At 46.4% G+C, this 25,173-nt stretch overlaps 1 long non-coding RNA gene across 2 annotated transcripts in view; it reads left to right on the forward strand.

Moving 5' to 3' along the window:
* The window catches only part of LOC134956638 (uncharacterized), a 66,914-nt gene extending 50,773 nt beyond the window's left edge, over nucleotides 1-16,141 (forward strand). For both annotated transcript variants that reach the window (XR_010186042.1, XR_010186043.1), the window contains one exon: nucleotides 14,424-16,141. This is a non-coding gene — a long non-coding RNA (uncharacterized LOC134956638). The remainder of the gene's footprint in view (nucleotides 1-14,423) is intronic.
* The last annotated feature ends 9,032 nt before the right edge of the window (nucleotides 16,142-25,173 follow it).

Raw genomic sequence — 25,173 nt, forward strand, 5'->3', positions numbered from 1 at the left:
TGGCCCTTCCAAAAAACCCTCCCCAAACAGCACATGACGCAAAGAAAAAAAGAGGCGCAATGAGGTAGCTGTGTGAGTAAGATAAGCGACCCTAGTGGCCGACACAAACACCGTGCCCATCTAGGAGTGGCACTGCAGTGTCACGCAGGATGGCCCTTTCAAAAAACCCTCCCCAAACAGCACATGACGCAAAGAAAAAAAGAGGCGCAATGAGGTAGCTGTGTGAGTAAGATAAGCGACCCTAGTGGCCGACACAAACACCGGGCCCATCTAGGAGTGGCACTGCAGTGTCACGCAGGATGTCCCTTCCAAAAAACCCTCCCCAAACAGCACATGACGCAAAGAAAAAAAGAGGCGCAATGAGGTAGCTGACTGTGTGAGTAAGATAAGCGACCCTAGTGGCCGACACAAACACCGGGCCCATCTAGGAGTGGCACTGCAGTGTCACGCAGGATGTCCCTTCCAAAAAACCCTCCCCAAACAGCACATGACGCAAAGAAAAAAAGAGGCGCAATGAGGTAGCTGACTGTGTGAGTAAGATAAGCGACCCTAGTGGCCGACACAAACACCGGGCCCATCTAGGAGTGGCACTGCAGTGTCACGCAGGATGTCCCTTCCAAAAAACCCTCCCCAAACAGCACATGACGCAAAGAAAAAAAGAGGCGCAATGAGGTAGCTGACTGTGTGAGTAAGATAAGCGACCCTAGTGGCCGACACAAACACCGGGCCCATCTAGGAGTGGCACTGCAGTGTCACGCAGGATGGCCCTTCCAAAAAACCCTCCCCAAACAGCACATGACGCAAAGAAAAAGAAAAGAAAAAAGAGGTGCAAGATGGAATTGTCCTTGGGCCCTGGGCCCTCCCACCCAGGGCCGGATTAACAATGGGGCGGATGGAGCTGCAGCTCCAGGCCCCCCATTGAAAATAGGCCCACAGGCTCTCCTGCAATGCAGCCAGTGTTGGCAGGAAAAGAAAATTCCTGTCACCACCAGCGCAGCTCACTCACCTCTTCTTGACCACCTGAAAAACGTCACCCCTGAACCCAGCCAGACCACAGAAGCCCCTCCTATGCCAGAAGCACGATCCCTTGTCCTGACCTGTCAGATGCTCCATCCCCGTGATGTCAGAAGCTCCGCCTTCAGGACCCGTCCAAATCTCCTGATCGCTAACTTGTCCGAAGCACCGCCTCCCGACTGAAGCTCCGGCTCCCGGACCCGTCAGCATCTCCCCTCCGAGACCTGTCTGAAGCCCCGCCTCCCAACCGAAGCCCAGCCCACATGCTGCTAGTACTTTTGCAGTGCACTCACTGCTTCTTCTCTCTTAGCAGCTGAATCGACAGCAGGGGCTTAAGATCTGGTAACCAGTGTGGACGCCGTGGGGGGGCTTTAGCCTTGCACCACCTGTCCCCATTTATGGTCCTCCCTTATCCTCTGCTGCTCTTCTTCCTGCCCGATGCTCCCTACCTCGGTGCCAATCACAGAAGCACTGTGACTGGACCAGGTGGTGGGGATTATGTAGTATCAAGTTAAGGTTCCCCAATTCCCCTAAATGGCCAGGGACATTAGATATGGCTGCAGCTGCCTCTGTCAGACGGCATCATTCATGCTACTGCTCCTTAGAATCTGTCCCACTGCTACCTTTTTATTACCTGTGTCTTTTACCCCACCCAACCTGTGTTTCTGCCCCTTCACACCTGTGCCACTGCTTCTTTTACCATTGGTGCCTCCACCTCCCTCCTCACTTGTGCCTCTGCCCCCTCCCCACCCGTATCTGTGTCCCCTCCCCACCCATATCTCTGCCCCATCCGTATCTGTGCCCCCTCCCCACCTGTATCTCTGCCCCCTCCCCACCCATATCTGTGCCCCATCCGTATCTGTGCCCCTCCCCACCTGTATCTGTGCCCCCTCCCCACCCATGTCTCTGCCCCCTCCCCACCCGGATCTCTGCCCTCCCCAGCCATATCTCTGCCCCATCCGTATCTGAGCCCCCTCCCCACCTTTATCTCTGCCCCCTCCCCACCCATATCTGTGCCCCATCCGTATCTGTGCCCCTCCCCACCTGTATCTGTGCCCCCTCCCCACCCATGTCTCTGCCCCCTCCCCACCCGGATCTCTGCCCTCCCCAGCCATATCTCAGCCCCATCCGTATCTGAGCCCCCTCCCCACCTTTATCTCTGCCCCCTTCCCACCCATATCTGTGCCCCCTCCTCACTGGTATCTCTGCACCCTACTCACCCGTGTCTCTGCACCCTCCTCACCTGTATCTCTGCCCCCTGTCCACTTGTCTCTCTGCGCCCTTCCCACCTGTATCTATGCTCCCTCCCCACCTGTATCTATGCTCCCTCCCCACCTGTATCTCTGCCCCCTCCCCACCTGTATCTCTGCCCCCTCCCCACCTGTATCTCTATCCCCTTCACCATGTGTGTTTCTGCCAGCCTTTCCAGCTGTATCTATGCCCCCTCCCATCTGTGTATCTGCCCCCTCCCTACCTGTAGCTCTGCCCCCTCCCCACCTGTAGCTCTGCCCCCTTCACCATGTGTGATTCTGCCAGCCTTTTCACCTGTGTCTCTGCCCACCCAGTGGCGGATTTCCCACTAGGCACATGAGGCATACCTGCCCACCCACAAAGACTGACAGCGCTATACGGAGCATCTAGAAAAGGAAGTAGCGGCTGAAGGAGATTGCCAGCTAAAATGAAAGAAGTGCTCCCATCTCAAGATGCAGGAGGGAGTGTGCAGCTGTGTCAGCAGAAAAGCTGCACGTATCCACCCATACCGACTGACGCAGTGCTATATGGAGCATCAATTATCAGCTTAAGGAGATCTCCGGCTTCAGTGAAGGAAGTATTCCCACTGTATAATGCTACTGGAGTGACTGTGCAGAATTGTGAGCACGGAGAGGTAGGGGAAGTGGACCCTATACTGGAAGCGGCGTGTGGTCTCACTTGTACCTGAAGGAGATATGAGCATGTATCTGTGTTCCTGCACTTTTGCAGCTGGCTGTGTTTGCTGAGAGGCATGCGCTCTAGCTTTGTTTAATAAATACTGTAATATTCATATTTATATATTTTTCATTCACATTTATACTGACACGTGTTTTGTCCACATAGAGTCTTTATTGTCGGTGGCAGTGCATGCACTGTACAATCTCAGGGTATTTTTCACAAATTTTTTTTTGTAAAATTTGGATTTGCAGTGACAGAGATTTCTCGGAAGCTGTCTCTGTATGTAATAATTGATACATCCTTGGATGCAGATTGTGATAAATATGCCCCATAGTTGTTGAGATGTAGGTGGTCATTCCGAGTTGTTCGCTCACTAGCAGTTTTTAGCAGACGTGCAAACGCTATGCCGCCTCCCACTGGGAGTGTATTTTAGCTTAGCAGAAGTGCGAACGGAAGGATCGCAGAGCGGCGGGAACGTTTTTTTGTGCAGTTTCTGAGTAGCTCAAAACCTACTCAGCACTTGCGATCACTTCAGACTGTTCAGTTCCTGTTTTGATGTCACAAACACGCCCTGCGTTCGCCCAGCCACGCCTGCATTTTTTCTGCCACGCCTGCGTTTTTCCGAACACTCCCTGAAAACGATCAGTTGACACCCAGAAACGCCCACTTCATGTCAATCACTCTGCGGCCAGCAGTGCGACTGAAAAGCTTCGCTAGACCCTGTGTGAAACTACATCGGCCGTTGTAATAGTATGTTGCGCGCGTGCATTGCGCCGCATGAGCAGAAGTGCCATTTTTTTTCCTAATCGCTGCACAGCGAACGAATGCAGCTAGCAAACAACTCGGAATGACCTCCGTAGTGTAGTAGTGATGTAGTGTAGGTGAGGAAGTTCAGTGATGTTGTATGCCACAACACCTCCTGCCCACACAGGGAACAATTCTCTGTGGCGCTAATCACAACCACTGCATGTCAACAACAGGCCCTTCATAAATTTCAGCTCCAGGCCAATGTAGACCTTAATCTGGCACTGCTCCCACCCACCCTTATGTTGTATAAACAGGACATGCACACTTTAACCAACCCATCATTTCAGTGACAGGGTCTGCCACACGACTGTGACTGATATGACGGGTTGGTTTGGACCCCCCCCAAAAAAGAAGCAATTAATCTCTCCTTGCACAAACTGGCTCTACAGAGGCAAGATGTCCACCTCATCATCATCCTCCGATATATCACCGTGTACATCCCCCTCCTCACAGATTATCAATTCGTCCCCACTGGAATCCACCATCTCAGCACCCTGTGTACTTTGTGGAGGCAATTGCTGCTGGTGAATGTCTCCACGGAGGAATTGATTATAATTCATTTTAATGAACATCATCTTCTCCACATTTTCTGGATGTAACCTCGTACGCCGATTGCTGACAAGGTGAGCGGCGGCACTAAACACTCTTTCGGAGTACACACTTGTGGGAGGGCAACTTAGGTAGAATAAAGCCAGTTTGTGCAAGGGCCTCCAAATTTCCTCTTTTTCCTGCCAGTATAAGTACGGACTGTGTGACGTGCCTACTTGGATGCGGTCACTCATATAATCCTCCACCATTCTTTCAATGGTGAGAGAATCATATGCAGTGACAGTAGACGACATGTCCGTAATCGTTGTCAGGTCCTTCAGTCCGGACCAGATGTCAGCATCAGCAGTCGCTCCAGACTGCCCTGCATCACCGCCAGCGGGTGGGCTCGGAATTCTGAGCCTTTTCCTCGCACCCCCAGTTGCGGGAGAATGTGAAGGAGGAGATGTTGTTGACAGGTCGCGTTCCGCTTGACTTGACAATTTTCTCACCAGCAGGTCTTTCAACCCCAGCAGACTTGTGTCTGCCGGAAAGAGAGATCCAAGGTAGGCTTTAAATCTAGGATCGAGCACGGTGGCCAAAATGTAGTGCTCTGATTTCAACAGATTGACCACCCGTGAATCCTTGTTAAGCGAATTAAGGGCTCCATCCACAAGTCCCACATGCCTAGCGGAATCGCTCCGTGTTAGCTCCTCCTTCAATGTCTCCAGCTTCTTCTGCAAAAGCCTGATGAGGGGAATGACCTGACTCAGGCTGGCAGTGTCTGAACTGACTTCACATGTGGCAAGTTCAAAGGGCATCAGAACCTTGCACAACGTTGAAATCATTCTCCACTGCGCTTGAGACAGGTGCATTCCACCTCCTATATCGTGCTCAATTGTATAGGCTTGAATGGCCTTTTGCTGCTCCTCCAACCTCTGAAGCATATAGAGGGTTGAATTCCACCTCGTTACCACTTCTTGCTTCAGATGATGGCAGGGCAGGTTCAGTAGTTTTTGGTGGTGCTCCAGTCTTCTGTACGTGGTGCCTGTACGCCGAAAGTGTCCCGCAATTCTTCTGGCCACCGACAGCATCTCTTGCACGCCCCTGTCGTTTTTTAAAAAATTCTGCACCACCAAATTCAAGGTATGTGCAAAACATGGGACGTGCTGGAATTTGCCCAGATTTAATGCACACACAATATTGCTGGCGTTGTCCGATGCCACAAATCCACAGGAGAGTCCAATTGGGGTAAGCCATTCCGCGATGATCTTCCTCAGTTGCCGTAAGAGGTTTTCAGCTGTGTGCGTATTCTGGAAACCGGTGATACAAAGCGTAGCCTGCCTAGGAAAGAGTTGGCGTTTGCGAGATGCTGCTACTGGTGCCGCCGCTGCTGTTCTTGCGGCGGGAGTCCATACATCTACCCAGTGGGCTGTCACAGTCATATAGTCCTGACCCTGCCCTGCTCCACTTGTCCACATGTCCGTGGTTAAGTGGACATTGGGTACAGCTGCATTTTTTAGGACACTGGTGACTCTTTTTCTGAGGTCTGTGTACATTTTCGGTATCGCCTGCCTAGAGAAATGGAACCTAGATGGTATTTGGTACCGGGGACACAGTACCTCCAACAAGTCTCTAGTTGGCTCTGCAGTAATGATGGATACCGGAACCACGTTTCTCACCACCCAGGATGTCAAGGCCTCAGTTATCCGCTTTGCAGTAGGATGACTGCTGTGATATTTCATCTTCCTCGCAAAGGACTGTTGGACAGTCAATTGCTTGGTGGAAGTAGTACAAGTGGTCTTACGACTTCCCCTCTGGGATGACCATCGACTCCCAGCAGCAACAACAGCAGCGCCAGCAGCAGTAGGCGTTACACGCAAGGATGCATCGGAGGAATCCCAGGCAGGAGAGGAATCATCAGAATTGCCAGTGACATGGCCTGCAGGACTATTGGCATTCCTGGGGAAGGAGGAAATTGACACTGAGGGAGTTGGTGGGGTGGTTTGCGTGAGCTTGGTTACAAGAGGAAGGGATTTACTGGTCAGTGGACTGCTTCCGCTGTCGGCCCAAGTTTTTGAACTTGTCACTGACTTATTATGAATGCGCTGCAGGTGACGTATAAGGGAGGATGTTCCGAGGTGGTTAACGTCCTTACCCCTACTTATTACAGCTTGACAAAGGGAACACACGGCTTGACACCTGTTGTCCGCATTTCTGGTGAAATACTTCCACACCGAAGAGCTGATTTTTTTGGTATTTTCACCAGGCATGTCAACGGCCATATTCCTCCCACGGACAACAGGTGTCTCCCCGGGTGCCTGACTTAAACAAACCACCTCACCATCAGAATCCTCCTGGTCAATTTCCTCCCCAGCGCCAGCAACACCCATATCCTCCTCATCCTGGTGTACTTCAACACTGACATCTTCAATCTGACTATCAGGAACTGGACTGCGGGTGCTCCTTCCATCACTTGCAGGGGGCGTGCAAATGGTGGAAGGCGCATGCTCTTCACGTCCAGTGTTGGGAAGGTCAGGCATCGCAACCGACACAATTGGAGTCGGACTCTCCTTGTGGATTTGGGATTTCGAAGAACGCACAGTTCTTTGCGGTGCTACTGCTTTTGCCAGCTTGAGTCTTTTCATTTTTCTAGCGAGAGGCTGAGTGCTTCCATCCTCATGTGAAGCTGAACCACTAGCCATGAACATAGGCCAGGGCCTCAGCCGTTCCTTGCCACTCCGTGTGGTAAATGGCATATTGGCAAGTTTACGCTTCTCCTCCGACAATTTTATTTTAGGTTTTGGAGTCCTTTTTTTACTGATATTTGGTGTTTTGGATTTGACATGCTCTGTACTATGACATTGGGCATCGGCCTTGGCAGACGACGTTGCTGGCATTTCATCGTCTCGGCCATGACTAGTGGCAGCAGCTTCAGCACGAGGTGGAAGTGGATCTTGATCTTTCACTAATTTTGGAACCTCAACATTTTTGTTCTCCATATTTTAATAGGCACAACTAAAAGGCACCTCAGGTAAACAATGGAGATGGATGGATACTAGTATACAATTATGGATGGACTGCCGAGTGCCGACACAGAGGTAGCTACAGCCGTGGACTACTGTACTGTGTCTGCTGCTAATATAGACTGGTTAATAAAGAGATGTAGTATGTATGTATAAAGAAGAAAGAAAAAAAAACCACGGGTAGGTGGTATACAATTATGGACGGACTGCCGAGTGCCGACACAGAGGTAGCTACAGCCGTGGACTACTGTACTGTGTCTGCTGCTAATATAGACTGGTTGATAAAGAGATGTAGTATGTATGTATAAAGAAGAAAGAAAAAAAAACCACGGGTAGGTGGTATACAATTATGGATGGACTGCCGAGTGCCGACACAGAGGTAGCTACAGCCGTGGACTACTGTACTGTGTCTGCTGCTAATATAGACTGGTTGATAAAGAGATGTAGTATGTATGTATAAAGAAGAAAGAAAAAAAAAACCACGGGTAGGTGGTATACAATTATGGATGGACTGCCGAGTGCCAACACAGAGGTAGCTACAGCCGTGGACTACTGTACTGTGTCTGCTGCTAATATAGACTGGTTGATAAAGAGATGTAGTATGTATGTATAAAGAAGAAAGAAAAAAAAACCACGGGTAGGTGGTATACAATTATGGACGGACTGCCGAGTGCCGACACAGAGGTAGCTACAGCCGTGGACTACTGTACTGTGTCTGCTGCTAATATAGACTGGTTGATAAAGAGATGTAGTATGTATGTATAAAGAAGAAAGAAAAAAAAACCACGGGTAGGTGGTATACAATCATGGATGGACTGCCGAGTGCCAACACAGAGGTAGCTACAGCCGTGGACTACTGTACTGTGTCTGCTGCTAATATAGACTGGTTGATAAAGAGATGTAGTATGTATGTATAAAGAAGAAAGAAAAAAAACCCACGGGTAGGTGGTATACAATTATGGACGGACTGCCGAGTGCCGACACAGAGGTAGCTACAGCCGTGGACTACTGTACTGTGTCTGCTGCTAATATAGACTGGTTGATAAAGAGATGTAGTATGTATGTATAAAGAAGAAAGAAAAAAAAACCACGGGTAGGTGGTATACAATTATGGATGGACTGCCGAGTGCCGACACAGAGGTAGCTACAGCCGTGGACTACTGTACTGTGTCTGCTGCTAATATAGACTGGTTGATAAAGAGATGTAGTATGTATGTATAAAGAAGAAAGAAAAAAAAACCACGGGTAGGTGGTATACAATTATGGACGGACTGCCGAGTGCCGACACAGAGGTAGCTACAGCCGTGGACTACCGTACTGTACTGTGTCTGCTGCTAATATAGACTGGTTGATAATGAGATGTAGTATGTATGTATAAAGAAGAAAGAAAAAAAAACCACGGGTAGGTGGTATACAATTATGGATGGACTGCCGAGTGCCGACACAGAGGTAGCTACAGCCGTGGACTACTGTACTGTGTCTGCTGCTAATATAGACTGGTTGATAAAGAGATGTAGTAGGTATGTATAAAGAAGAAAGAAAAAAAAACCACGGGTAGGTGGTATACAATTATGGACGGACTGCCGAGTGCCGACACAGAGGTAGCTACAGCCGTGGACTACTGTACTGTGTCTGCTGCTAATATAGACTGGTTGATAATGAGATGTAGTATGTATGTATAAAGAAGAAAGAAAAAAAAACCACGGGTAGGTGGTATACAATTATGGATGGACTGCCGAGTGCCGACACAGAGGTAGCTACAGCCGTGGACTACTGTACTGTGTCTGCTGCGACTGGATGATAAATAATGATATAAAAAAATATATATATATCACTACTGCAGCCGGACAGGTATATATTATATAATGACGGACCTGCTGGACACTGTCAGCAGAATGAGTTTTTTATAGAATAAAAAAAAAAACACCACACAAGTCACACGACGAGTGTTTAACTTTTTCAGGCAATCACAATATAGTATACTACTAACTATACTGGTGGTCAGTGTGGTCAGGTCACTGGTCAGTCACACTGGCAGTGGCACTCCTGCAGCAAAAGTGTGCACTGTTTAATTTTAATAATATGTACTCCTGGCTCCTGCTATAACCTATAACTGGCACTGCTCCCCAGTCTCCCCCACAATTATAAGCTGTGTAAGCACAGTCAGATATATACATAGATGATGCAGCACACTGGGCTGAGCAGTGCACACAGATATGGTATGTGACTGAGTCACTGTGTATCGTTTTTTTCAGGCAGAGAACGGATTATATTAAATAAAACTGCACTGTCTGGTGGTCACTGTGGTCAGTCACTACTAAACTCTGCACTCTCTACAGTACTCCTAAGCTCCAGTAAATCAAGTGTCTCTGTTTAAAATCAATCTCACTCTCTCTCTTCTAATCTAAATGGAGAGGACGCCAGCCACGTCCTCTCCCTATGAATCTCAATGCACGTGTGAAAATGGCGGCGACGCGCGGCTCCTTATATAGAATCCGAGTCTCGCGATAGAATCCGAGCCTCGCGAGAATCCGACAGCGTCATGATGACGTTCGGGCGCGCTCGGGTTAACCGAGCAAGGCGGGAAGAACCGAGTCGCTCGGACCCGTGAAAAAAAACATGAAGTTCGGGCGGGTTCGGATTCCGAGGAACCAAACCCGCTCATCTCTAGTCTGAATTAGGCCCTATATTTATGGCGTAAATCCTGTAGATCCAACATCTCAGCGGTTGTCGCTGCTCAACTTCTGAGAAAAACAGCCTGAGAAAAACTTCAGGTGTAACGCTGCGGCCCCGTGCTCTTAATATACTATTTTTTTATTGGATTTGAAACATATTATTTTGAACCAGAACACTGTAGTAAAGATTTATTCCACATGAGATTTGATGCAAGCAAACAAGTAAGTAGAAAGAGGGAACAGGATGATTTATATAACGTATTGTTCTGGAGAATAAGTAAATATGTCTTTGAAAGTAGCACTAGTCTGCAGATGCGGAATCATGATAAATACGTACACCCAGGAAACTGTAAACCATTTGGATTGTCAGCAACTGTGAGTATATAAAGTTGATAAACAGTCGCTTCATTTCTACCCAGCAGGATATCATTAAGAAATGCCCAAATCACAGGTAGTAATTTACATTGTAAAGTTCAGCTCGATCAAAAGTAAATACAGAATTTTCTATTTTTCTTTCCCGAAATCTTCTTTCTGTGCTGTAATAAAGAATTATAGGCAGCGCCAAATGCAAGGAGAGCTCCACTTAAACATGATTTATTAACTAAAAGCCGAGCGCGGGAATATTCATTTATTACGTGTTACAAATTATTTCTTTATTTTCCACCTAACGGCGCCCCTCCTCCATTTCACCGGTGATCATCGAACGACTTAAATGTGACTTCTCGTCAGTCCCCTTCGATTGATGACTGTATGAAGTAAGGAAGGTCATTGATGGACACAGCTGACCAACCATCGATGTTTTGTTTCTGGCAGAAATATAAATTCCATGTCCCGACACCAATTGGGAGTGGGGACTATCTGGGGGCTCTGTACCATTGATGGTGAAGAACCATTGGTATTCCATCAACAATGGCAAAATGATCTAATATTGGCATTAAACCATTGATGGTTGATGAACCACCCTAGCTCTAGCCACAGAATGGTTCCCAAGAGACCATTGATAGGATGCATGCAATGGTGGAAACCAGGCAACCATTCATTGCCACCCTTCTGATGGCCATCTCTAGCATGAGGTATGAGCAGATAAATGTAAGCAACTGGAGCAAGGCATGATGGGACTAGCAGTTCTTTGAGTGAGTGCAGCCTGTATAATCCAAAAATCATATACATCCATGGTGGCTGGTCCCCCATTTAGTCTGCACACGTGCAGATTGGGCAACCTAGCATTGACTACATGGAGTTTATGTCTGGCCAAATTGCCCAGGAGACCTCTTATGTGTGTACAGCTGTCTGCCCCATCTATAATCCAGCTTTGATTCAGCAGCACGTGAGTGCAGAATGCGTGTTTCCTGCACTGGTGCATTTCCTGGGAATTTCTGCACCTGTCAACATGCTTGGTGCTCTAACAAATTTGGACACCAGTTGAATGGGAGACAAACTACAGTACGGTTTAAAAGCCCCAGGCAGCATCACTCCATGTGGAGAATACTCTTTTTTTATCACCTTTTTGAACTTCGACGTTCCTAAATTCGAACCTGCTCAGTTTCCAGTTTCTCAGGAGCCAATTCTTATCTCTGCGTGTGCTCTGTATGGCTCTGCATGGCTCTGCATGTGCTGCATGGCCCCTGTATGCACAGGGTTTTGCTAGAAGATCTGCCACTGGGATTATTGATCCTTGCCAATAAGTTTTCTTACAAAAAAGAAAGATAATGGAGGAGTTACACAGGGAGAGCTGATTTCATACTGCACAATAAGGAACCTCTGACAATGAGATAGAATATCCAGACCATGCCACAATCAGGGGCACGGGGTGGGCAATTAGTAGTAATTACCCGGGACTGTCAGAGGGGTCCGTGGTGGGCCGGACCAGCTGCTTAGGGGACAAAAAAGACGAATGACATGGTCAACATGACAAAATAACTGTTCCCGTTTATCTAACAGGAATATTATTCATCTCACAAACGTACAGTACATGTTACTGTACATACTCAACTGTTACATTTAAATCACTCGTCTGACAAACATACAGGGTGATTCAAAAGTCTCAGTACACCCTTTGTTTTAAAAACTGTGCAGGAAATGGGAAAACTGAATACTCCAGTAAGGTATGGGTGAGGTGAGCTATCTTTTAGGGTATGTACCGAACATGGGCGCCATCTTGAATCTAAGTCTGTTTTTTCAAATGAAAAGTCGGTCGTATAACATGTCAAACAACATCAGAATTTGCTGAAAAGTTTATTGCTGCCAACAGATTTGAAATAGCGGTTATGGATCAAAAGTTACAACACTTTTTTTGTTGCAGGTAACCGAAGACGGCTTTGACAAACGAGGAGAGAATTGAGGTCATTTTGATGTCTGGAGAACAAAGTTTCTGTGTCATAGCTTCAGATTTTAACAACCGGCACCCAGAAAGACCTCCAATTTCACATAACACTGTCAGGTGCCTAATTTCCAAATTCCGAGAAACTGGGACTGTGGCTGACAAGTCACGGAGTGGTCGTCCAAAAAGTGCTACTGATGAGACAACCTCAACAATGGTGTTGACATCCTTCGTGAAGAGCCCACACCGCAGCACAACGCCCACACATTAAATGACTGTCCTTTATGGAGAACAGTTCAGCCTGTAATTCCAACAAAAAAAGTGTTGTAACTTTTGAATCATGGGGGTCATTCCGACCCGATCGCACGCTGCACTTCTTCGCAGCCATGCGATCGGGTTGGAACGGCGCATGCGCGGTGGCTGCATTGCGCAGGTGCGTCGTTGCCCGTCGCCAGCCATCAGCGACGCCACGTACGAAGAAAGCAGTCACAGCGGCGACCGCAAGAAGATTGACAGGAGGAAGGCGTTCCGGGGCGTCAATTGACCATTTTCCGGGAGTGGTTCGGCAAATGCAGGCGTGTCCAGGCATTTGGAGGGCGGATGTCTGACGTCAATTCCGGGACCTACATCACTGAAATAATCGCACCACGTAAGTATGTCTAGGGCTAGTCTTGTTTTACACAAAACTTTTTTAGCATAGCAGGGCTGCACAAGCGATCGCAGCCCCGCTATGCTAAAATACTCTCCCCCATAGGCGGCGTCTAGTTGATCGCACCAGCAGCAAAAAGTTGCTACGGGCGATCAACTCGGAATGACCCCCATAACCGCTATTTCAAATCTGTTGGCAGCAATAAACATTTCAGCAAATTCCGATGTTGATTGACATGTGACACGACCCCCTTTCCATTTGAAAAAACTGACAGATTCAAGATGGCCGCTTTCAAGATGGCGCACATGTTCGGTACATAGCCTAAAAGATAGCCCACCTGACCCATACCTTACTGGAGTATTCAGTTTTCCAATTTTCTGCACAGTTTTTGAAACAAAAGGGTGTACTGCGACATTTGAATCACCCTGTAGTTGCATAATATATAAGGGGGGGTTATCAAAGCTTGGAGAGAGACACTGTAGGGGCAGATGTACTAAACCTTGGAGAGACATAAAGCGGAGAGAGATAAAGTACCAACCAATCAGCTCCTATCATGTGACGGGCTGTGTATGACAAATGACAGGAGCTGATTGGTTTGTACCTTTATCTCTCTCCAAGTTATCTCTCTCCAAGCGTTGATAAATCTCCCCTTAGTCTTAGTTACATTTATCTACAAGACGTACGGTTAAAGAGTTCTTATCTTGACAGACAGCCTATTACATTGGATCGAAAAAACAACATTCTCTTATTCTATAGAAAGATGAAAGCCGACGCTGGTTTATTTAATCGTTAATCTGTGAGGAATAATTTAATGTTTTAATTAGCCAGTGAATTTAAACATCACATTCCCTACAATTACCCCATTTCATGGATCCAAATTATTTGGCAATCTTGTAATGGAATATTGGCTAGTAAAGCCTTGAAGAATATTCTCTGTTGTTCCTTTCCGTGCCACCCAGACTCACTAAAACGCAGGACTCAGCACCGTTATTTACTAAAAAAAATAATGACCTGTGTTCTCTCTTACCCAGTAATATTAGATTATTGGCACACGGGGTATGTACTTATAAGTAGCGCTGTACCTCATTGTGAGCCAGTCAGGGTGTTAATAACCCCTTTGATGGTAATTAGCAATAAAATTGGATAACTGAGTGAGCTGAATGGGCTAAAAGTGCATCTTCATATAAGAAATTTCAGATTAATTGTTATCTCATTTCTCTATCACCAGTGACATTAAGGAGGTATTAAACACTCATACTGTGCGCAATTCCCATATAGCTGAGTAATAACAAAACAATTCCCTAGAAGTGTAGATAAAATTGATATCGCTGTATTATTGTTGCAGTAATATAGAGAAAAAATAAAATAAACTGTAAGTGCAGCCATTATCTGTTACTTTTCCTTTTGTTACGTGGGCTAGTAATGCTTGAGATATTTTATTTTAAAGATTCACTCTGTTTGTTTTTTGTCATTTGTAGACATATTAAAGGAGAAGCTCATCTGCAGACTGACTCAAAGGTGGATTCAGTGGCGATGACGCACACAAACGCCCAATATTGTATTTGTGTATATGCATCCATGACACACGGTGCATGAGTCCTGATGGCTACCGTCCAGACATGCAGAACGAACTTGGAAACAGAACATGTATTTCTGTGGGTGTTCCTGGGAGGTAACGGGGGATGGCTATCCTCTGCATACTGTACTTTATTTAATACAAGTGCCGCCTTTTGGTTGTTTTTTATTTACAGTATACTCTACATTTCAATTGATGAAGTGTTTGCTCTTTGTACAAGGAACAGGGAACAGTATTGTCACACATCGGGGTCTTAGCCTCGTTACCGGGTTTGGCAGGGTCATGTCACTACCATCTGTGTTCCTGTCGGTCACATGTGTTATTCCTGAGACCTGTGTCACTGTCATTATATGTAAACAATCAGTCTCTGCTGTTCTGCTTCATGGGTGTTGCCATCTTGGACTAAATCACATGACTCTGGCTAACCAGTCTCCAGCACACTGCAGTCACGTGATGCAGCCAGCCTATCAATACACAAGGTACCCTATTTTAAACAGGAAGTGCTGACTGGTCATTGCCGGAGCAACTTTCTTCCTTCAGAAATTGGTTTCTATGGCTCTGATCCCAAGTGTCTATTCCTGACTGCAGTATCTACTACTGGCATTACCAAGTTCTCTGTTCCTGACTGCAGTGTCTCCTACTGGCATTATCAAGTGCTCTGTCCTGACTGCAGTACATCCTACCAGAATTACACAGTGCTCTGTTCCTGACTGCAGTTTCTCCTACTAGCATTAACTAGTGCTCTTTTTCTGAATGCATGATCTTCTGTCCAGACTGCCAAGTGCTCTGTACCGGACTGCAGCATCTCTCACCTGAATTTCTGAGTAATCCTGTCTGCAGTATTTCCTACAGGCATTACCAAGTGCTCTGTGCTAACTGCAGTAATTCCTATCAGCATTACCAAATGTGAAAGGGAAGAGGTCTCAGCAAAAGGGGGTCTGGCTTCATGGGATGCTGCTACCATGAGCCACGACTCCCATTTGCCACTGCTGCTCTGCTCTTACTCACCAAGATCACAGTTGCCCGGCACTCCTCAGTTGCTTTCCTAAGGGCAGGGTCATTGTCAGCTGAATTCAGAGCAGCCGTGTTGACTCCATGGAGCGCAAAAGGGGAGTGGAGCACTGTGTCCCTAATGGCCGCAGGCATGTGCGTGCACTGCACACCTGCGGACCTCTTAGTAAAACCCTACTGGCCCAGCCCACTACTGGGAGGAGAGGAGTAGAGACGGGAGGAAAATGAGTCCCCCTCTTCTCCTCCAGCTGGACTGCCTCCCGCTGCCTCTCTCCGCCGGATATGACACTGCCTTGGCTGGCGGCGCCCCACACTGCCATGGTACCTAGTGCATGTGTCTTACTCGCACCCCCCTTGTTATGGCACTGCTCTTCTGTCATCATTTTTCATCTCCTGTTCATCCCGTTGTAAAGTCGTCAGAGACAGTGTAACCTGTAGCCAATCAGATCATCAGAATGCTCACTACAGCACAGAATATTTCAGGAGATGACTGTGCTAAGCTGGACATAGGTAGTGACCTGCCCTGCTAGTGAGTATGCAGCTTCCAGTGATAGAGGCAGTTTCATGATGTGAGGAGGGGGATGTATGGAACCATAGTGTTCATTCTAGCACCCTGCAACTGTCACAACCCGTACAGTTACTCTTTCCTGCCTGGGGTATCACTCTCTGCTCTGGAACTTCTAGCACACTCTGGTCTGTATGTCAGTGCTGAGTTACAGACCAGAGTGTGCTAGAAGGACAGGAGCAGAGCGCTACACCCCAGGCAGAAAAGAGGAACTGCATGGGTTGTGACAGGTGCAGGGTGCTAGAATGAACACTAGAAGCAGGAACCTTTGATGGATTATGGTGTGCCCACCTGGGATCTCCAGGCAGCACAGATTAATGACAGCGCTAAAAGTCTGGTACGCATTCAGCACCAAATGGCTGATGAACGTTTGTATTAAAACCGAATTGCTGGAACCTTGTTTTCTGCAGTAAATAATATCTTCATTCCTTTAGGGCTTCCAGTCTTCCATACCTTCATCCCCTTGACGACTGTGTGTATGTGTGTGTGTGTGTGTGTGTGTGTGTGTGCGCACATATGCACAGTATACATATATATATATATTTATATGTATATATATATATATATATATATATATATAGCAACACGGTGTCAAAGTCATAAAAATATCACGCTGCACATTGCCATATATGCACCTCATGCGTGTGCCCGCTGCACGTGCATGAGCCCTCCCGTGCGTGCGTATACTCGCGGTCGCGTGCACTCGCAGGCGCACAGTATGCGCATTTACGGTAGAGTTTGTGTGCGTCTAGCGGGCGACTCGATCGTTACATATTTTAGTCATATAATGTATTTTGTAGATTATGGTCCCTTTGATAGAATCTGAAAGTTTAGTTAATGTAGCATGTTCGGGGACAAAGAGATTCCTCTTTGTTTGATACGAAGGGTCAGACAGGGGTTACACAGTGGTGTTTAGTATCCATCGGAAGAGAATATAATTAGCAATATTCCGGTGTTGGTTTGAAGCGGATTACTCGCTCGTGCGTATAGTTATGGACATAAGAAGTTTATGGACATTTACTATATTTGCACTTTATTACCCATGCGGCGGGAAACCCAGTTTCCCTCCCACCTGAGCAGTTTGGAATAGTCACAGCCCACCTGTATGAACCAACCTATGACCTTTTGTTATAATGCGGAGACGGATTCCTGTGTCCAATGAACAATAAGAACGTAGGGACCATTGTACTGTACTGTGTGTAAGTGTATATAAAGACAAGCCGACCTGGGCCAGCTCTCTACTCTTTTCAACGGTTCTCATCACTGATAATCGGGAGCTGGATATCCTGGAAGGCGCATGCGATTGTTTCCCCTTGTGCATAAGTTCTCTGCAACCATCTTTATCTCCTATTTTGTTGTAAGCCATTCTCTCTCTCCTTCCCCCTTAAATGTAATTGTGTCTTTGTTGTATTTTAACGTGTAGTAACTCGGTTAGGTATTTTATGTTAGTTTGGTAGTGTATAACTTGTATTGTGTATTCTTTTGCGATTGAACGTTCATTCTCTCCCTTAAAAGGTGTTAGACCCTTAGACCGGTATTTGAGTGTTTATTATATTGCTAAAGGGTTCTCAGAGCGTAAGAGTCGCTCATACAGCTTTTAAACTAACAAGGTTACACTGTGTTGCATTTACACCTTATCACTGCACAAAGGTTTACAATATAAGTACATTGTTTATGATATTGTTACAAAGGTTTAACTCTGTGAGCGTCAGCGCCGCTTGTGATCTCCTCGTGGTCTCGAGCGTCCGCTACGCTGATAGCGTATCATTACGGTAATCGGCAGCCTATAGCGTGCTTGCCTCTACGCATTAAGCCGTGAGCGAACGTGCCGCTCGTGCGTCTCGTCCACGGCTAAGCGTCCGCTACGTTGAGTGCGTACCCTTACGGTACCACATACTCCAATAGCGTACTGAGTCTCTTAACCTTTTAGCGTGTTTAATATAGGATATATATTAGGCTTTGTCAATTAGGGACTCGCCCGCTCTTCACATATCTGCACTAGGTAATTTCAGCAGACATTATCGGTCAGCAAAAGGCGGGAGGTAATATTCCTCGTAGTGCTGACCAGATAAGCGTCTGCTTCGCTTAGTAAGGAGTGCTGAAGGAATCCGGAACCGGAAGGTAGGAACAGTACGTTATTGTCTTTTAAAACCTGTTTAGTTTCTGTTTTGCGAACGCACGCATAAGCACACACACCTGTATTTCGTGTTTAGCATTATTTGTCCGTACCTCATTCTCCTGATTGCCACACACTAGTGATAACGTGCTGAGACATTTGTTGTTATTAATAGTTAAAAGATAAAAAGTAATATTTAAGGGAATAATTGTAAAAGGCACGCACACAGTCTCGCCTAGAAAACAAGGGAGATTTGGGTGGTGTTCAGTGAATGATTACTGTTAAAAATCATTCACATTGATAAACGTGTAGTGTGTTACTGTGGACGTACTTGGTCTGTGTACACGTGTCCTTACAAGGGCAGGGCGTACGCAACGCAAGGGCCGACGCACGGAGCGTATATCACGCAACGGAGCGTACGGATATGCCCACATAATACAAACCGCATGATAGTATTGTTTTAATAGGCGATAAGGAAGTAACGCGAAAATAACACAAATCTATCTCAAATCCAAAAGTTTAAAGTTAAAAGGAAAAAAAAAAAAAAGACTTTCTCTGTTGCAATTCTTCTGGGTTAGACTATTACTGAATGAAAGGAATTCTGTACAGAAATAAGAGTGTTCGAATGTAAGAGTGTGTATATATAAGATTTCTCTTTTATTACGGACGTGGGAACCATAGGCCAGTAGAAAGAGGTACACCAGCGAGAGTGATATCGTGGGGTGGCTTGGGAGGCGTCCCTTGTTAGTCTCGACATATTAATGAGCAGTAGAGTCTGCTGTACATAGACCAGGAGGTCACAGACCAGGAGGTCAAGGACCAGGAGGTTCAGGTACAGCAGACTAGAAGTAGAGAGCACAACCGAAGAGGGTTGGTGCGAGACCCATATAGGCCAAAGAAGCTCATCGCTGAAGGAATTTGCAGCAGAAATTTTCAATTCCACTGATCGTTCCGCACATAAGATTAGTTGCTTGTGTGCAGATACGATTGTACCGCATGTGATTGTGTGCATTAGCGTGTCTTGAATTCAGAAGAACGCTACTTGCACATTGTTAACGTGATTTGTGTAATTTTTTTATTTTAAGGGAAGTAGCCTGATCACTCAGGGACATTCCAGCGACTGACACTTGCTGGGGAGGGTAAGACACTCCCACACGCCCGAGCAAGTAGACGTACTTAGGTGCCCTAGGTTGGGTACGGAACCTCTGGGAACTTTGGTCAACGTATTGGCCAGCGTGGGTGGAGTTAAGTGGGCGGACCTCGTTGCAAAACCCCCACCGCAGCCTTACCCCGGACATCTTGGTTTTTGTAAGGGTTGCCGAAGACCCTGATTTGAAGTCAGAGGTAGTGAAAGCAGCACCTGCAGAGAAGGGGGCCAGTTGTTCAGGTAAGGGGCGATCAACCCAGGTTCAGGTTGATTTGAAACCGATCAATCAGGTCGGCAAGGTCATGTGTGAGAAATCAGACCAAGATGGTCATCACACAGAAATGTTATGCAATGAATGGGAAGGGATGACTGTGCATGACGGGGAGAAGTTTTCCCGGGTAGGTACTTTTAACCCAGAAGTATTACAGAATTTAAGGAGAAGAGTTTGCCTGATTAAATCTTCAAAAAGGCGTATTAGACATTATGATGATTTAAAATTGTGGCAACAGGAAAGTGAAATGCAAAGAAATTTAACTTACATATCTGACTCTCACCTTGGGAAGAGAGACATGGCAATGGAGAGGATTATGGTTGCAGAGAATGGCGCAATGGTGTACGATAAAAATGCACTTAGTAACTGTATTAAGAATGAAAGTAACAAATGTAATAATGTTTATAAAAATGAAAGTGTAAAAATTACAAATATTAACCTGTGCAAGTCGCACCCCATGTCAAACTTCCCTCAGGACTACAAGCAAGAAAGTGAGCCCAGCACGATGTCGGCACCTTTTCCAGTAGCCATCCTACCAGACATCCAGGTGGACGCGACCAAATCAGTAAAGGCAGTAATCAAACCCCCTAACGGAGGGTCAGGTGAGGTCGTGTCCACAGGTACGTACGGTGTTATATATCACGCACAAACAAATGTACCCCATATTGTAAGACCAACACAAGGTGATGTAATTGAATTTAGTCCTGTCAGAGTGATCACAGTCCCCAATGGGAAGACTGACGATCAGGGAATCATTCCCGTCAAGGACAGTGCAATGCGCCGTCCCTGGTCCCGGACAGAATTGAGATCAATCATGTCTGAATTCCCTGATCCCAGGGAAGATTTAGTTGCATGTCAGAGGTTTATTAAAGAACTAGGAAACTCCACAGAACCCACCAACAAAGATTGGTGGACAGTGCTGAGGGCATGTTTGCCCTCCAGTGTTGACCCTGCGAAATTTATTTCTGATTGTAAATTAGACACAGAAGTACCTCAAACGGAGGAACACATTCAGGAATTTATTAAGCAGATCAACCGACAGTTAGGAAAATATTTCCCAGCCGTTGTCGAGTGGAGCATCAAAAGACACCTGGAGTCACAGGGCAGTAAGCAAATAACAATCAGTAGACAAGCCCTGACAACGAAGCCACACCAGCTTAAGACCCAAAATCCTGTGAGAAATTCAAATGTGGTAGTTTGTTACCATTGTCACAAAGAGGGACATTTTGCAAGAGATTGTAGATCAAGAAGTAGACAAAAGTCATATCAACCCCCTAGACAACAACATAACCATGGTATCCAAGGAATCAGGGAAGTACAGGGAAAGCGGTTGATGGTGATGAGCATCCAAGCATTAGAGGAGGCATCAAATCGACCGAAACCCCAGGCCACTGGCACCTGGAGGAAGCCAAGGGTTTGTTATCTTTGTAAAAGAGAAGGGCATTATGCCAGCAACTGTAACAGCCCACATAAAGTCAGACCCCCTAAACAAAGATATGAGCAAAGTTATGACACACCAAATTATAATCAGGGATCACATAGGAAGAATTTTGGGCCACACCCATGATATGTAGTCAGGAAAGGTGATCATTAGGACTGATGGTAAGCCTGAGGTAACGGTTAAAAAAAAATAAAAATAAAAATAAAAAAATTGGGAGGTCATTCCTTGAAGACACAGGAATGACCGGGTAAAAATTGAAATGTATCTGTGAAATGTTTCTTTATCCCCATCTCTTACGGTTATCGGTAGGACTCAAACATTACATAGCTACTTGGTCTTTGCAGAAGTCTACCAAACCCCAGTATGACCTACCAGCATAGATGTATCCTGGCCAGATACAAAGGGTGGAGTATGGAAATACTGGTGGGAGAGACTATGCAGAGATACCATTGGACATGTAGATGTGACAGCCTGATGGTGAACGGAAGATTTGACAATGTTTTTTTTTTTCTCTCCTGAAAAAAATGTTTGAAAAATGTTTTTCTTCCTGTTGTTGTTTATTGTTGCTTTATGTGACGCATATTTATATATGTGAACGGTTCTCTCTCTCTTGTTGTTTTTCTCTCTCTCTCTCTTCTTTCTCATGTTCTCATAACGTTACAGATGGTATGTCACACATTAGTTGGACAAATGGTAATGCAAGATTTATTCTCCTTACAGAAAGAGCGCTGAGCTAGAAGAAATATTGTATCACCAGAATGATTAGAAGACTGAGAGACAGCATCTTTGAGATGACAGCAGAACAAGAAGAACAACAAGACTAGAGAACTAATTATCGTAACAAGTTTCTCTCCCCCTCAAACTGTTTTTCTGTACCCCCATTACAAATTTCTCCTTTTCTCCTCCTGTAAGATGGACTTGCCCCAAGAGACTGTGATATGGATTTTCCTGTTGATCATGATGTTGACCAGAGCAGTCTGTTTCGGTGAGAGTACCAGTGAGGTCGAGAAAGGATCCAGAAAGGTTCTGATGACAGAGACGGAGGTGTAAATTTCCAATAACAACACAATAACCGAGCAAAGGCGAGTACCGGAAAACGATCTAGCAGCCATGTTATTTGTAAACATTGTAAAGGATTGTTAGCTAAAGAAAATTGCATCTGTAGGCATTGTGATAACTTAGTTGAGGATGGTTGCATAAAGAAATGTCAGTCCAGTTTTAATATCCATATGGACCGGCATCCATTGAGTGACTATCACTCCTTAGTGGGTAAAGTGTTAAACCAGACAGACTATTGGGTATGCTCTCAAGTACCTCAAGGCCATAGTAAATCAGGATTAGTGCCATTCCCACCAATATCATGTGGATAGATCCCTAGTATGTTTTAACATTTCCAATCCCCGAAAGCCGGGAAATTGGGAAGTGTCATGGAATAACCAAACCATGACCTTTTCATACAGAGCCGATAGAATGCCTACAGATACAGAACTTATACGCCAGATAGCCGACCATAGGAAATTCTTTCGGTATAGGTACACCCTAGGAAGTAGAATCATGCGAGTTGGAGAAGTATCACCAGGATACTGTGCACAGATCGTACAAACTGATACGTGTACTAAACAGATGGGAGAATTAGGGTTAGGAGATTTCATATGGAAAATTTGTAATATGGTAATGTCCTACTCCGTCCCATATGTTCTCCCCGATGATGCATACTTCATATGCGGGAGGAAGGCGTATAAGTGGCTTGCCCCAAACTCAGAAGGGTTATGTTATATTGGAAAAGTACTGCCTGAGGTAATGACTTTATCCCACACTAAAATGAAGGATATTCACCGCAGTGCCCAAGCTCCTTATACTCACACTCATTACGAACACATCGTTAAACGGCACCTGATAGAAAGAACAGAGCATCCGGCCTCTGACCTGATCCATGAATCCACCGGGATTCAATTCCTAATCGCGTTAGATATCACTCGTACCGCCAGAGGAGTGATAAATTATAAATATATATCTGCGCTTGCAAATTTATTAGACAATATCACTGAAATGTATGATGACACATTCAGGTATACCGGAAGGGAGCTCCAAGCTTATAAAACAGAACTGGTTCAGCATAGGATGATTCTCAATTATCTCACGGCTGTGACAGGCGGGTATAGTGTTACCCTAGCGACTCAGTATGGAATAAAGTGCTGCACGTATATTACAAACAGCACAGAGGACCCAGCCGAGGTCATAGACCAAAAGATGGATGACATTTTGCAATTAAAATGGGAGTTCCGGGGGGGGGGCGTGGCCACGGCAGCACAGGAGTAGGAAGCAGATCCCGGGAGCTCCCTGGATTAAACATCCTCCTGTAATATCCTGGCCCCTTTGGTGTGCCTGAATACCCTGCTTTTCTTCCCTACGCTGCAGGGCACCGGCAGGCGATTTCCCCGCTCTCCCCGGGGTCTGTACGGCCGAGGAGACATACTTCCGGATTTGCGGCCTATACCTCCTCCGGATCCCCGGCCTCAATTTTGGAGATTCCCGGCCCCACTGCTCTGGACTGCTGCTTCCAGTCATAGAGGGAACACTCTCACTTAAAGGCTGACTGATATGTAACTGGTGAGTGACTTTTACCTCCTGGGATCAAATTACACTTTGACTTCAGTTGCTGTCTTATTTTACATACTAAATAACTGCATCGCTCCTGCTCTCACCTATATTCTGGGACGCTGCCAGTACTTTCTTTTACATTTGCCTACTACTTTGGAGACCAGCTGCGGATGTGTTTCTGCTTATTACAACCCTAAAATTCACTCATTGCTGAAGTCTCCTTCTACGCTTTTGACCTGAGATTATACCGGAGTGTCTGTTACTACCTATTGTCCGTCATGGTTCGGGACGGCCAGCGCACGGCTGCGGCGAAGCTGGAGAAATTTGCCAGACAACCTAACCCACTAAACCAACGGGCCTCGCAGGCCGCTTCGCAGGGGGCCTCTCCGTCCCACTCCTACTCCCCATCTGCAACAGCTGCTGAATCCCCTAACACACCCGCAGCTCCATCTCTTCAACAAGTGCTGGAGGCAATAGCTGGATCGGAACAGCGTCTTTCAGATAAGATGGAGAAAGTGCAGTGTGATCTCTCACTGCTTCGGCAGGACGTCCAGCGCATACGAGAGAGAGTGGGAGAGGCAGAAACCCGTGTCTCGAATCTGGAGGATATGTGCGGTCCTATGAAACAATCTATTTCCACGGTAACCCAGCAAGTAACATCCCTTCAATCCAAATTACTAGACATGGAGGGTCGGCTGCGTAGAAATAATGTGCGATTTGTGGGCCTGCCGGAGAAGGAGGAGGGCTCCCAGCCTGAGGTCTTCCTGGAGTCATGGCTTAAGGAACTGTACGGCGCTGAATCCTTCACGGCACAGTTTACGGTGGAGCGTGCACACCGGATACCATCTCGTCCTCTACCTCCTGGCGCCCCTCCGCGCACCTTCATCGCCAAATTTCTGCATTATAAGGACCGTGACTCGGTCCTCCGGTTGGGACGCACAAAAGGCCCCCTTACCAGAAACGGGGTTACCGTGTCTGCTTTTCCTGATTTTGCCGCGGAAGTCCAGAAGGATCGAGCCCAGTTTATGCCTATCAAGAGGCGCCTCAGAGACCTGAACGTCTCCTACTCTATGCTATTCCCCTCCCGACTCCGGGTGGTAGCGGACGGGGAAACCAAATTCTTCAATTCCCCTAGAGAGGCGGCCCAATGGCTGGACAGATATGCTCCGGGAGCGCGCCAGATGGCCCCGGATTGAGGCCCTGCACTGTCTAATGATCGGTTGGGACCACCAGAGGCATCTACCCATTGTCCAGGGAGCCCCCCCTTGGCGTTGGTGGCTCAGGACTTTTCTTTTCTTTCTCTTGATCGCTTGACTTTGGTTAAGGGTTTTGTTTAGTATTTAGCCCTTGAGAGATAGAAACGATAGTTTGGGATTTAAGTATGCCGAAGTTAGGGGTGGTATACGGGGAGGGGGAGAGAGTTCAGCGAACAGCTTGTTGCTGTGCCTTACACAAGTTTTTTTCTTTCTATAGTTTGTTATTTTTCTCATGCTTAAATTT

The sequence above is a fragment of the Pseudophryne corroboree genome, chromosome 9 (genome assembly GCF_028390025.1).
Source record: "Pseudophryne corroboree isolate aPseCor3 chromosome 9, aPseCor3.hap2, whole genome shotgun sequence".
Classification (NCBI taxonomy): Eukaryota; Metazoa; Chordata; class Amphibia; order Anura; family Myobatrachidae; genus Pseudophryne; species Pseudophryne corroboree.